At 37.1% G+C, this 12,561-nt stretch overlaps 2 non-coding genes across 2 annotated transcripts; both read left to right on the forward strand.

Annotated features, from left to right (window-relative positions):
* Positions 1–5,816: 5,816 nt before the first annotated feature.
* On the forward strand, positions 5,817–5,923 carry LOC124100643 (U6 spliceosomal RNA). The gene has a single exon (XR_006854369.1). It is a non-coding gene; the product is annotated as a U6 spliceosomal RNA (small nuclear RNA).
* A 3,484-nt stretch (positions 5,924–9,407) lies between these two features.
* On the forward strand, positions 9,408–9,473 carry Trnaa-ugc (transfer RNA alanine (anticodon UGC)). The gene has a single exon. It is a non-coding gene; the product is annotated as a tRNA-Ala (tRNA).
* The last annotated feature ends 3,088 nt before the right edge of the window (positions 9,474–12,561 follow it).

Below are 12,561 nucleotides of genomic sequence, written 5' to 3' on the forward strand. Positions count from 1 at the left end.
TATCATGAAGTCAAGGAGAGATGGGCAATAACACACTCTTATATAGTATTTCACCATAGAGATTCAATAGTTAAAAATAATGTTAAGAATAGATAACAGTAAACTATGGTAGAAGAATTAGGAAGTGATGAGATCTGAGTATTTATTACCTTTTAAAATATAATTTATTTCTCTTTGAGTTTTTACAAATTAATTTTTAATAGTCACCATCTTTAACAAATGGCTTACAACATTCCTGAAGATGGAGCAACCAGCTCTCTGGAGCACAAATTGGCTCTGGCACACTGCTATATTGTGCTTCCTCTCTACTGACCCCGATTCTACCCAATCTTCAGGGTCTAGCTATAACTGCAACTAGATAGAATATGTACCCAGTACACCATCAGGTCTGGCTTTCCATAAATCCTTCAACCCTTTTAGCTTCGATCAGTCCTTAGTACCTACATTTTCACTCAATATGGTCTTTTGGTTTAGTCAGTCTGCATCTTAGTCAGTGTTTTGCTGCTGATAATAAAAATACCTGAGACCAGGTAATTTATAAAGAATAGAAGATTATTTAGCTCATGGTTCTGGAGGCTGGGAAATCTGAGAGCATAGTGCTGGCATCTGGTGAGAGTGTTTTGCTGCTTATGATGAAGGATATCACATGGTCAGAAAGAGCAAATGGTAGCTCAGGTTTCCCTTTCTCTACTTACAAAGCCACTGATGCAGTTTGGGATCCACTCCCATGATCTGTTTGATTGTAATTACTTCCCATTGACTACACCTCCAAATCCCATCAACACATGAATTTGGGAATCAAACTTCTAACGTGAACTTTGGGGGACATAGCAATTGCCTCGTAACCTTTGTTCATTCACAATTTCTTTTCATCTCCTGTTGCACAGGTTGGTCTTCAACTCCTGAGCTTCAGGAATCCTCCCACCTCAGCCTCCTGAGTAGCTGGGACTCCAGTTGTGCCCAACCAGGCCTGTCTGCCTTTGTGCCTTCTGACCTCATCTTCACACGTTAGGTACTTAACATCATGCTGTTGATCTATTTGTTTTTTGGATAAATTTCTCATCTGTAGTTGTAAAATTTCATTTGTCTCCAGCTCATAAAGTTGAGCACAGAGACACCAATCTGTTTCTAGGAGAAGGAAGTTTATTATGTTTGCATAGCTCAGACTCCACTGACTTGGGGGCTGCAAAACTTGCTCAGCATGACCTTGGTATAGGCTGTTCACATCTCCAGGCTCTCTCTCTTTGAAAAGACCATCTTTGGCTCTCAGAGCCCTGGCAGCCCACATCCAAGCATCATTAATGTTCAGCATTGCTTGCCTCCCCTGAGTCACCTCGTCCTTTCCTTATGCGGGAGCTCTGTCTACCTGTTGAATTTTGAATGAAAACCCAATGGACAGAAGCTCTGCCCTGAATTCTATATTTTGTTCCTTGCTGAGCTTCCATGAATATAAAATACCAGCACAAAGGGGAGAGTCAGCAGGTGGAGATCAACACTATCCATATTTAATGGAAAGGGAGTCGGAGTTCATAGACGGGAAAACTGAGTGAGAAGAAGGCCAAGTTCAATAACTTGCTCATGCTTACTGACTGAGCTTCTAGCAAAAATGGGATAAATATCTTATGAAAAACATTCATGATTTGTGTTTTAAAATAGGACCATCCTTTCAATGCCTAAATGGGAAAAAAATGAACAAGAATGTGATTAAATAGCAATTGGCTATAAGGAAATTTTCCTCATTTACAATGGAGGACAAAAGTGAGGACAGGGCCCAGAATCTGGAGTTCTCTGACTTGGTTGGCCCAGACTCCACTGTCCCCCATTCTCCTTCCTTGAAAGGAAGACACTGAAATGCCCCAATCTCTACTCTCCATTAGAAAGTCAAGGGTTGCAAGACAGAGGGGCCCGGAGCCTGAAACATTGTCTCTCCCTACCTGTCCCCAAGTGTTCTGGCACATGGCTCCCACAGAGGCCCTAGGTAATTCTCTTCCAGTAACAGCAAGCCCCAGTGCAATTTTTTCCTTTGCACCAGTGTCTTTGGATGTCTTACTGAGCAAAGTCCTCCTGTGGCAACACGATCAGCAGCAGTAACCTCACTCATAGCATCTGCAGCTCTGACTGGCTTGTGTTTCTAAAAACCCTCTTTGGGGCCCCCAGGATCTTTCTGTGTCTCTCATCTCCTTCAACAGGTGCTGGGTCTCTCTGTAGCTGGGCAACCATCAACACTCTTTCAGCTTGAAATATATAAATGCGTACGTTCTTAAAATAACCAAATCAACAGGGCTGGGTGTGTAGCTCATTGGTAGAGTACTTAACCTGGCAAGTGTGAAGCCCTGGGTTCAATCTTCAAAACGGCCAAGAAATCAAACAAAACCACAAAAAAACCAACAGAGAACAATTACATCGACAAATAAAGCATGGAGTTCTCCTGTGTGCCTATTTCTATTCACACATACTTCTTTTGCACAGGATAGAAAAGCATCAATGAATATCCCAACTCAGAAAAATCTAGCAATCTAGCAAGTTCTTAACCTACCTTCAGTGAGACTGTGGGTTGCATTCTTGTTCTCACACCTGCTTGCTGTGGTTGAAACATTCATTCAGCCACTCACCTTATGTTCACTGAGCACTGACTATGTACCTGGCACCATGGCATCAGGAATTGGATCCAGAACTGCTGTGCAAGGTGCTCATTGTCAAGTAGTAATAACAATAATGGCAATTACTATGGAATGTTTAGTATGTGCCATTTCTCAATAGCATGAGGTAAAACTATTACTCTCCTCCCCATTTTACAGATGAGAAAACCAAGGCACAGAGAGGTCAAGTTCTCATGTCCAAACATGTGAATGAACGATTACTGTTTCATGTAGTTGCCCCAGGATGCAGGGAAATTGCTTGTGCAAAGAAGGAACTCAAGAGCAGTGTGATTCAAACCTGATTCAAATCTAACCTGCCTAATCCTTCACATCCTGATCCCTAATTCCAGGATTTTCCAGGGATAATTTAATTTTAAAAAGAATGACTACTTGCTTTAGAGAGATACTCACTATTGAAAGGCAGGACCAATACAAACAAAGCATTCGTTTCAAATGGAAAAAATGTTCAGTTTTAGGGTTAGCCCTTAATTTACACGTGTCTTCTAGTGCTTCTGGCAAAACCTCAGCTGCATTCCTGGAGAAATGGTCAGGGCCAGGAAGATCTGTGATTGCTTAGGAATTCTCAGGGAATCTCTTCAAAATAGAGAAGAGACACACAGAGTCAATTTCCTCCCCCTGGAAAAAGGTGTGAAGCACAGAAGGGAGGATCTTGACACAGCAAAGCTGCTCTGGCCCTGTGGTGTCTGCTGAACTCCCCCTCCACTGAGCTCGCTCTGGTGGCCTTATGAATGGGAAGCCACACCAGGTTTCTTTTTGATCTTTTGAGAACTGAAAGGGCATTGGAACCTCAATCATATGACCTACAGTTTGAGACGATTAATGAATACACAGTCAGGCTATAGCCACACGATACCAAATCTCCCATCAGCTCTATCAATTTAGAGAAGAAGAAGAAGAAAATCAGTACGGTGCACCCCTGCTCCAGGTTTCATGGGATTAAAAGAAGTCCCGAGACTGACATGTTTAGCTATTAGTTTTGTTGTCCTGTAGAGGCCGCCCTGGATTGGCTGCCTTCTGTTGAACTCTGCTTTGGTGATCAGCTAAGAATACTGCTGTGGAGAGAGCTGAACCCTCTCTGTCTCCACAGCAGTTTGGGGCATGACAGAAGTTTTCCTATTAGCAAGAACAGAGGACGATGCCAAAAGGAAGCGGCCTAACGAGCTACTGACAGTGATTCTACACTTATTCTCTACAAGGAAAAGCTCAGACACCACTGTGTTTTTGCAAAGCAGTGATTCTTTGTTGATGTCTTCCTAACCATAGTTTTCCTACCCATGAAGAAATAGTTACAGTTAATCTCCTTCAATGATAAAAAGCATTTAATAAAAAATATCTTGTTTGATGCTAAGAGATTTTGGGGTGAAGGGGCTTTGTCAATCTGTTCCAACTCAGGTATGAACCATCATCCAGTTTGGACTCTCAAAGTGCTTTTATAGCCTCTTCCAGATCATGAGGCCTGTTCACATATATTATGCTGTTTTATTTTGGAAACAACTTAGTGAGGTGCTTATGTTTCTGGGTTTTAAGATAAGACCTGATGCTCAAAGGCTAGGTGTTTTATTTTAGCCTCTTAATTGTGAAAACTAGAACTGGAATTCATTTTTTTCTGTGTAGCATGTATAGATACACAAACATGTTTTTTGTATCATACATTTCAGCTTTTATTATACTATAGAATTGGATTTGTTTTACTGCTTAGGATGTTTTTTTCTTCTCTGAAGATTTCCTTATGTACATGTGACCTCTTCAACAAGATTTAATACTCTCTGGGAGTAGGAATCATGTCCCATGTAGGAATGACAAAGCAGTGACACCTATGGTGTGGAGAATGGAACTAGACCCTGAGTCCAGAGGCTGAGGTTTAGCCTTGATGACATCACAAACCGATTCTGTGACAAAAGGCAAGTTGCTCACCCTCTCTGTGCCTGTGACTACCAACACTCTACGGACAATAATGAAAGACCATTGAGACAATACAATGTTTAATAAACACACAATATATTAAATAAATAATTCTAAGAAGTGGAAACTCCATAAGCACATAAGAAGTATCATTTGTTAACACTGTGTGTGTGTGTGTGTGTGTGTGTGTGTGTGTGTGTGGTACTGGGAGTTGAACCCAGAGGTGCTCCAACACTGAGCTATTATTTCCAGCCCTTTTTAAATTGTTAGAAATTTGATACAAGGTCTCACTAAGATGCTCAGCCTGGTCTTGAACTTGTGATCCTCCTGCCTCAGCCTCCCAAATTGCTGGGATTACAGGTATGTGGCTCCAGGCCCAGCAACATTTTTTTTCACTCCAGCAAATTTAAAACATATTCAGAAGTGGGGGTGATAGTATAATGAGCCATCCATACTTGTCACCTAGCTTCAACAAAGATTGTCAGGGGTCAACCTATTTTACTTTACCCCTATCCATTCCCAGTCACCCCTTGTTACTTGGAAGCAAATCTGAGACACATCTACATTTATGTCCTACAGCTGCCCTAACAAACTACCACAGATTGGTTTGCTTACCACCACAGAAATTTATTCTCCCCTGAGCACGTGTGAGAACCTGGGTTTGATACTGAGCACCCCCCCCCCCCAATCTTCCTAATTCTAAAAATTAAACTTGAAAAATTCTGACTGCTTTTTGCAGCACTAAGGAAAAGTCTTCCAAAGCTCACTCTGACCTTTGTGTGCTGGTTTTCCTTCCCTTTAGAGCAGTACAACTTTCGTATTCATGTGTCTTCCCCGTGTCTCTGTGTTGTGTCTTCTCTTCTTTTAGGACAGCAATGGTATTGGATTAAAAACCATCCTACTTTAGTATGACCTCATCTTAACTAATTGCATCTGTAATGACCTTAAATAAAAACACATTCTAAGGATTCAAAAGAATGTGAATTTTAGGGAGATCCCTTTCAGAGCTGGAAATATGTCTCTATGTTCCTCTAAAAGATAAAGACTATTAAAATAAAAAACAATACAATGTTAACATCTCTATAAAATATGAATAATAAGTCTTTGATATCGTCAGACATCTTGTCAGATTTTTTCCAAGTTTTCCTGAAAACTTTTCTGTCCACATTATTTGATATATGTCCTAAAGATCTTTTAATCTATATCACGTTGAGTTTTGTTTCTTTTCTTGCAATTTTTAAAAACTGAATAAACGCGCTCGCTTCGGCAGCACACATACTAAAATTGGAACGATACGGAGAAGATTAGCATGGCCCCTGCACAAGGATGACACGCAAATTCGTGAAATGTTCCATATTTTTAAAGATATTGTATCCATCTACAACTAAAAAATAAATATTAAAAAAAACTGAATGAACTAGATTTTTCATCTTACAGTTTCCAATTTGAATTTTGCTGCTTGATTTTAAGTGATGTCCTCTCCAGGTGATCAATGGGATTTAAAAAAATCATATGAACTCATGGATTTAATAATATTTGTTGTGCTTCAATCCATTTGGAATATCAGCCTGTTAATACTCAAATAGTCCTGTCTTTAGCCAATTGGGTCCTCAAGTTGAATCCTGAGGGGTTTCATTGTTGTTTTTGTTTGTTTCTGACACAGTTCCAATAAATCTTTTGTATCTTCCTTGATTTCTGGCGTAACAAAATGTTTAGGCTTATCTTATACATTTCCTGCCCCAAATCTGGACTCTGCCATATCTTTAAGAAACTCTGGTTTCTTTTAGTGAGAAGATATTTAGGAACCATAATCTAGGCAGTAGGTGTGCTCAGTATACTGGGTAAGTCACTGCTTTCAGTCCTTGTCAATAGACAGAGGTCAGGATGTCTTTTTTTTTTTGTATTGGGGATTGGACTCTGGCATGCTCTACCATGGAGCTGCATTCTAGCTCTTTTATTTTGAGACAGGGTCTTGCTCAGTTGTTTAGACTGCCCTGTAACTTGGAATCCTCATGCCTTAGCCTCCTGAATCACTGGGATTATAGGCATGCACCATCCACGCTACAGCTAGGAATTTTTATTTAAGATAAAATAGATTATACTGATAACTTCAAATTAAAATTTAGAACAACAGACCTTTATAAACCAATTTTACATCAGTATTTCCTTTCTTCTAAGCCAAAAATCTGTCTTCTCCATGACAACAACGAAATTGCTCAACTGTTTTTTCTCCCATAATATGTACACAGTAGCCTCAGAAAATCTTTACCAACACCACAGCAATCAATAATTTGATTGAAAAAAAGAGTTTAAGATATTTTTACAGTTGCTTTGTCATTAGGATATGTCTTGTTAGAAACAAACAGCCAAATTGCTGTGCTTAAAAGTAAATTTTGAAGGTATCTTCTCTGTTATTTTCCCACCAACTAGATACACATCTAGGTTCATTTAATTTTTTTTTTACTTTCAGATTTAGTAAATTTTTATTTTGTTTTATAATTATATGAAATATTTATTTGGTTTAAAAATGAAATCTTCAAAAAAAAAAAAGAAACATTCAATGAAGTAAAATTTTTGTCTTTGTTTTCTCTATCCTTATCCTATCCTCTTTTCTGTAGGAAACATTTTTTTCCTTTCTTTTTTTAATGGCTTATATATCTTTTAAATAATATGAGCAAGTTAATATAAATTATCATTCTCCTTTTTTTGATAAACAATAAGTCTTTTTATATGTATGTAGGTTTTTTTCCCCCATTCCTTTCTTTTTTAATTTATATATGACAGGGGAATGCATTACAATTCTTATTACACATATAGAGCATAATTTTTCACATCTCTGGTTGAATACAAAATATTTCCACACCAATTCGTGTCTTCATACATGTACTTTGAATAATAATGTTCATCATATGCCACCATCATTTCTAACCCCATGCCCCTTCCCTTCCCCTCCAATCCCTCTGCCCTATCTAGAGTTAGTCTATTCCTCCCATGCTCCCTGTCCCTATCCCACTATGAATCATCCTCCTTATATCAGAGAAAACATTCAGCATTTGGTTTTTTATGATTGGCTAACTTCACTTAGCATTCTTTATCTTCTCTAACTCCATCCATTTACCTGCAAATGCCATGATTTTATTTTCTTTTATTGCTGAGTAATATTCTATTGTGTATATATGCCACATTTTTTTTATTCATTCACCTATTGAAGGACATCTAGGTTGATTCCATAATTTAGCTATTGTGAATCGTGCTGCTATAAACATTGATGTGGCTGTGTCCCTGTAGTATGCTGTTTTTAAGTCCTTTGGGTATAGACCAAGGAGAGGGATAGCTGGGTCAAATGGTGGTTCAATTCCCAATTTTCCAAGAAATCTCCATACTGCTTTCCATATTGGCTGTACCAATTTGCAGTCCCACCAGCAGTGTATGAGTGTACCTTTTCCCCCACATCCTTGCCAACACTTATTGTTGTTTGTCTTCATAATAGCTGCCATTCTGACTGGAGTGAGATTTGCATTTCTCTAATTGCTAGCGATGATGAACATTTTTTCATATATTTGTTGATTGATTGTATATCATCTTCTGAAAAGTGTCTGTTCAGGTCCTTGGCCCATTTATTGATTGGGTTATTTGTTTTTTTGGTGCTTAGCTTTTTGAGTTTTTTATATACCCTATTTTCTATTGATTTCCCATTCAAAGTGGTGTTAAAATCAGATAGTGCCTTGTTCATTCCTATGTACTCCCAACTTCTAAAGTAAAATCCTTTTACTACGAGGGCATACCTATAATAAGTGAGTTTATTCTACATTTCGTACATAATCTCTGTTTTCCCTCCACAGTTGAGAAATACACATTATTATGTTGTCAGAGCCTATGTGCTGTGCTTTCTTTTTCTTTAGCCTCCATTTAGTTTTTGTCCAGTTCTTATGTCAGCGTATCTCCCTATATTTAGCAGATACTTTAGAAAGGGTTTAATGGTACAATAGTCCCTGAATTCTTGCATGTTTAGAATTTTATTTGTGTTGCCTTTGTACTTAAATGTCAGTTTAACTGAATAAAATCCATGATTGGATATAAAATCATTACCTTTCTCTTCTTGAGTTGCCTAAAAACGTTGCCTAATTACTTTCTGATAATGAAACATTATGAACAGCATTATTGTCAAAAACTCAGGTGATATTTTGATTTTTCTTTCCCTTATAAGTGACCTGGTTCTTTTGCCTAGATGCTAAAGATATTTTTCTTTTTAAAATTCCAATTTCACTAGACTATGTTTTGATTTTGGTCATTCTGGGCCAATATTCCTAGGAAGGTAGTGTGGTGTGGTGTCTCAATATGTATCTTAATATGTTGCAGTTTCAGGGAATCAAGCCTGTCTTCCTCCCTCCCTCCCTTCCTCCCTCCCGCCTTCCTTCCCTCCTTTCCTTCCTACCTTTCTTCCTTCCTTCCTCTCTTTCTTTCTTTCTCTTTTTTTATGATGCTGGGGATCAAATTGAGCATCTCACACAAGCTACCATTGAGCTAATTCTTCAGAATGTGTATATGTGAGTGTGTTTAATTTTAGCTTTTATTGAATTATAGTTTTTGTTCCATTGTTAAGGTTTTATTCAAAATTTATACAAATCTTGGATTGCTTTTATCTGTTTTTTGATTTGGAAATTTTCTCAAACTTCTTTTAGCACTTTCTTCATTTCTTTTTGAAATTTTTTTCAGGTTTTCATTTTCTATTTTTTCTAAAGGGATGCTTTTTTATTTTTTAAAGTTTAGACTTATTTTCTGATGTAAAATATTCTTTTGTTTCTAAGCACTATCACTTCCTTTAAAAATCTTTCTTGAGCTGGGGTATAGCTCAGTTGGTAGAGTGTTTGCCTTGCATGCACAAGGCCCTGGGTTCAATCCCCAGCAACACACACACACACACACACAAATTCTTTCTCAAATCACCTAATTTATAATTCTGACTTAAGTTGTTATTTTATATATTCTATTACATTTATTTTGGCTTTTAAAATAGTAGGTTGTAGTTTTGTTCATTTTTAAAAAGAGAAATAATTTTTCTCGTCTTTTGTAAGGGAAGAATTGGCCAGCATATTATTTTTAAAATCTTGGCTTTGGAGTGTCCCCTGTGTTGTTTCTGTGAAATGATAAAACAAAACAACAAAATAACTGGGCATGGTAGCACATGCCTGTAATCCCAGTAGCTCAGGAGGCTAACACAGGAGGATTTTGAATTTGAAGCCAGCCTTAGCAACTAAATTGTCCTAAGCAATTTAGAAAGATCCTGTCTAAAAATAAAATTTAAAAAGGGCTGAGGGTGTGGCTCAGAGGTTAAGTGCCCCTGGTACCAACAGAAAACAAAAACAAAAACAAAAACAAAAAACCAACTAACCAAACAACAAAATAACCCAACACCCCAACCCCAAACAAAACAAGAAATACAACAACAACAAGAAAACAACAAACCTTGCTTGAGTTCTGCCTCTGCTTTAAGTTTTCTCTTTGCTTCTTCACCATTGTTTTGTTTGATTCTACTCCATAAGTTTCTCCTCAGAGTGAGGCTTCATCTTGGAAGGAAATTCTGTTTTGTTGAGAATTTACAGAGCCCAGACTGTTTAAATTTCATCAAACCTTACATATCATATTGCACTCCTTAGACATACTTGCAAATCATATCTTGCAGAACCTCTTTCCAGGTTTGGTTATCAGCCCCAGGTTTTTGGTATTGTTATCCTTGTTGCTTGGAAAGTTTTCATGGGGCAATTAAGGAAAAAATTTTTAAAAATCCTACTATTACTGCAATATTTCTAGAATTCTTTCACTACATATTTTCTTTCCTCTTATAAGTTGAACATTTTTCTATATATTTACAGCTATTTTGCTTTCCTTTTTTGATGAATTGTTTATATTGTTAGCCAATTTTTTTGAAAAAAATTGAGATAAAATTCACTTAAGATTTACCACTGCATCACTTAAGAATGTAGATTGCAGTGATTTTTTTTTAGTATATTAATAATGTTTTGTAGTTTTATTTTGCTCATGGTGTTTGACTTATCTATAAACATGTTATTAAATTTATATTTGATGTTGCTTTATTACTATTTTCTCTTACTTGTTTCTGGATTTTTGAATCATACTGGGAACAATGACTTCTCTAATTTTAAAATAATCCACTTATATTTTCATAGCTTTATGAATTATGTTTAAATCTCTAATCCACTTGGATTCTAGGAACATATAGTATGGGGAATGCATCCAATTTTATCCTTTTAACTTGACTTTTCAGTTATCTTCTCAGCACTTATCAACTCTTTTTAATGACTTGTGAAGCCTCCTTTATCATGAACTAAATTTCCATGTGCAATTTGGTCTATGTCTCAATTTTCTATTTTGTCCTTTGGTTTCCTTCTTCATGTGCCAATACCACACTGTTTTTAATTATAGAGGATTTATTATATATCAGCTAGCTTCCTGTACTCCCCATATTTCTTTTTTTTTAAGTTTTTTTTAATGGTTATTCTTGCTTTGTTCTTTTATATGTCCCTTGTAATAAGCTTGATTTTTGCCAGAAAAAATTACATAGGCATGAGGTGTTTTTTTTTTTTTTTAATATAAATTACTTCCTAAGAACTGAAATGCCAACATATGGTATGTCTTTGTTATGGTTTGGATGTTAGGTGTCTCGGAAAAGCTCGAGTGTGAGAAGATGCAAGAAGTTTCAGAGGAATGATTGGATTTAAGATTCTTAACCCAATCAGGTATTTAATCCCCCAATAGGATTAACTGGCAACTGAAGTGGTAGGGTGTGTCTGGAGGAGGTGAAATTAGGGTGTGGCTTTGGTGTATATATTTGTATCTAGAGAGTGGAGTCTCGCTCAGCATTTCCTAGCAAGTTACTTAGATTTTAGGCCCAAATCAGCCTGTTTAAAAAAATTTTTTTTTAAAGATTTTAAAATTTGTTCTAATTAGTTTTATATGACAGTGGAATGCATTTTGACACATCATACATAAATGGAGTATGACTTCTCATTCTTCTGGTTGTACATGATATCTTGATCACCATGATGTGAGCTGCTTCCTTCTGCCACACACTCTGCCATGATGTTCAGCCTCACCTCAAGCCCCGGGAAATGGAGCCAGGCTTCTATGGACTAAGACTTCTGAGACTGTGAGTCCTCAAATAAACTTTTCCTCTTCTCTAGTTTTTCTGGTCAGATCCTTTAGTCACAACAGCGAAAAAGCTGACTAAAACAGTCTTTGTATTTCTTCAAGGGTGCTTTTGGGATTTTAGGGAGTGCTTTGTAGTTTTCCTCACATAGGATTTGGGTATTTTCTTATTATGTTTGCTCCTTGATATTTTATTTCACATTTTGATGTCACAAAAGCAGCATTTTCTTCTATTGTAAGTACTTATTTGTATACATCAAACATGTTAATTTACTATTTTGCTATATTTTTGGTAGTTTTCCCATTGATTCTTTTGTTTTTTCTAGATATAAACTGATGTCAGCTGCTTAGATGTTATATTTTGGTGCTTTGGTAAAGTCTGTGAAAGCCCCAAGGTAATTAAATTCTGGACATTAGTATTCAGTAGTAAGATCCATTAACTAAGTTATTCTCTCATATACTTCAGCATTTCCTATGAAGTGACTTTGATTTTAGGCCTAGCTGACTTTTCAAAAGAGAATTGAAAAACGTGACATTATCCTAACTATCTGACTCTGTTTGGGCGGCCATAACAAAACACCATGAATGACAGACATTATCATTCACCATTCTGGAGGCTGTGAAATCCAACACAAAGGCATCTGTTGAGGACCTTCTTTCTGATTTATACATGGTGCTTTCCAGCTGTGTCCTCACATAGCGGAAGGGACAAGGCAGCTCTCAGGGGCTCTTTTATTCTGTCACTAATTCCATTCACAAGGGCTCTACCAGCATGATCGGTCACTTCTCAAAGGTTCTACCTCTTAATATCATCACACTGGTGATGGGGTTG

Source organism: Marmota monax, unplaced genomic scaffold (genome assembly GCF_021218885.2).
Source record: "Marmota monax isolate L192 unplaced genomic scaffold, Marmota_monax_Labrador192_F-V1.1 WCK01_AAM20220418_F8-fsc00130, whole genome shotgun sequence".
NCBI lineage: Eukaryota > Metazoa > Chordata > Mammalia > Rodentia > Sciuridae > Marmota > Marmota monax.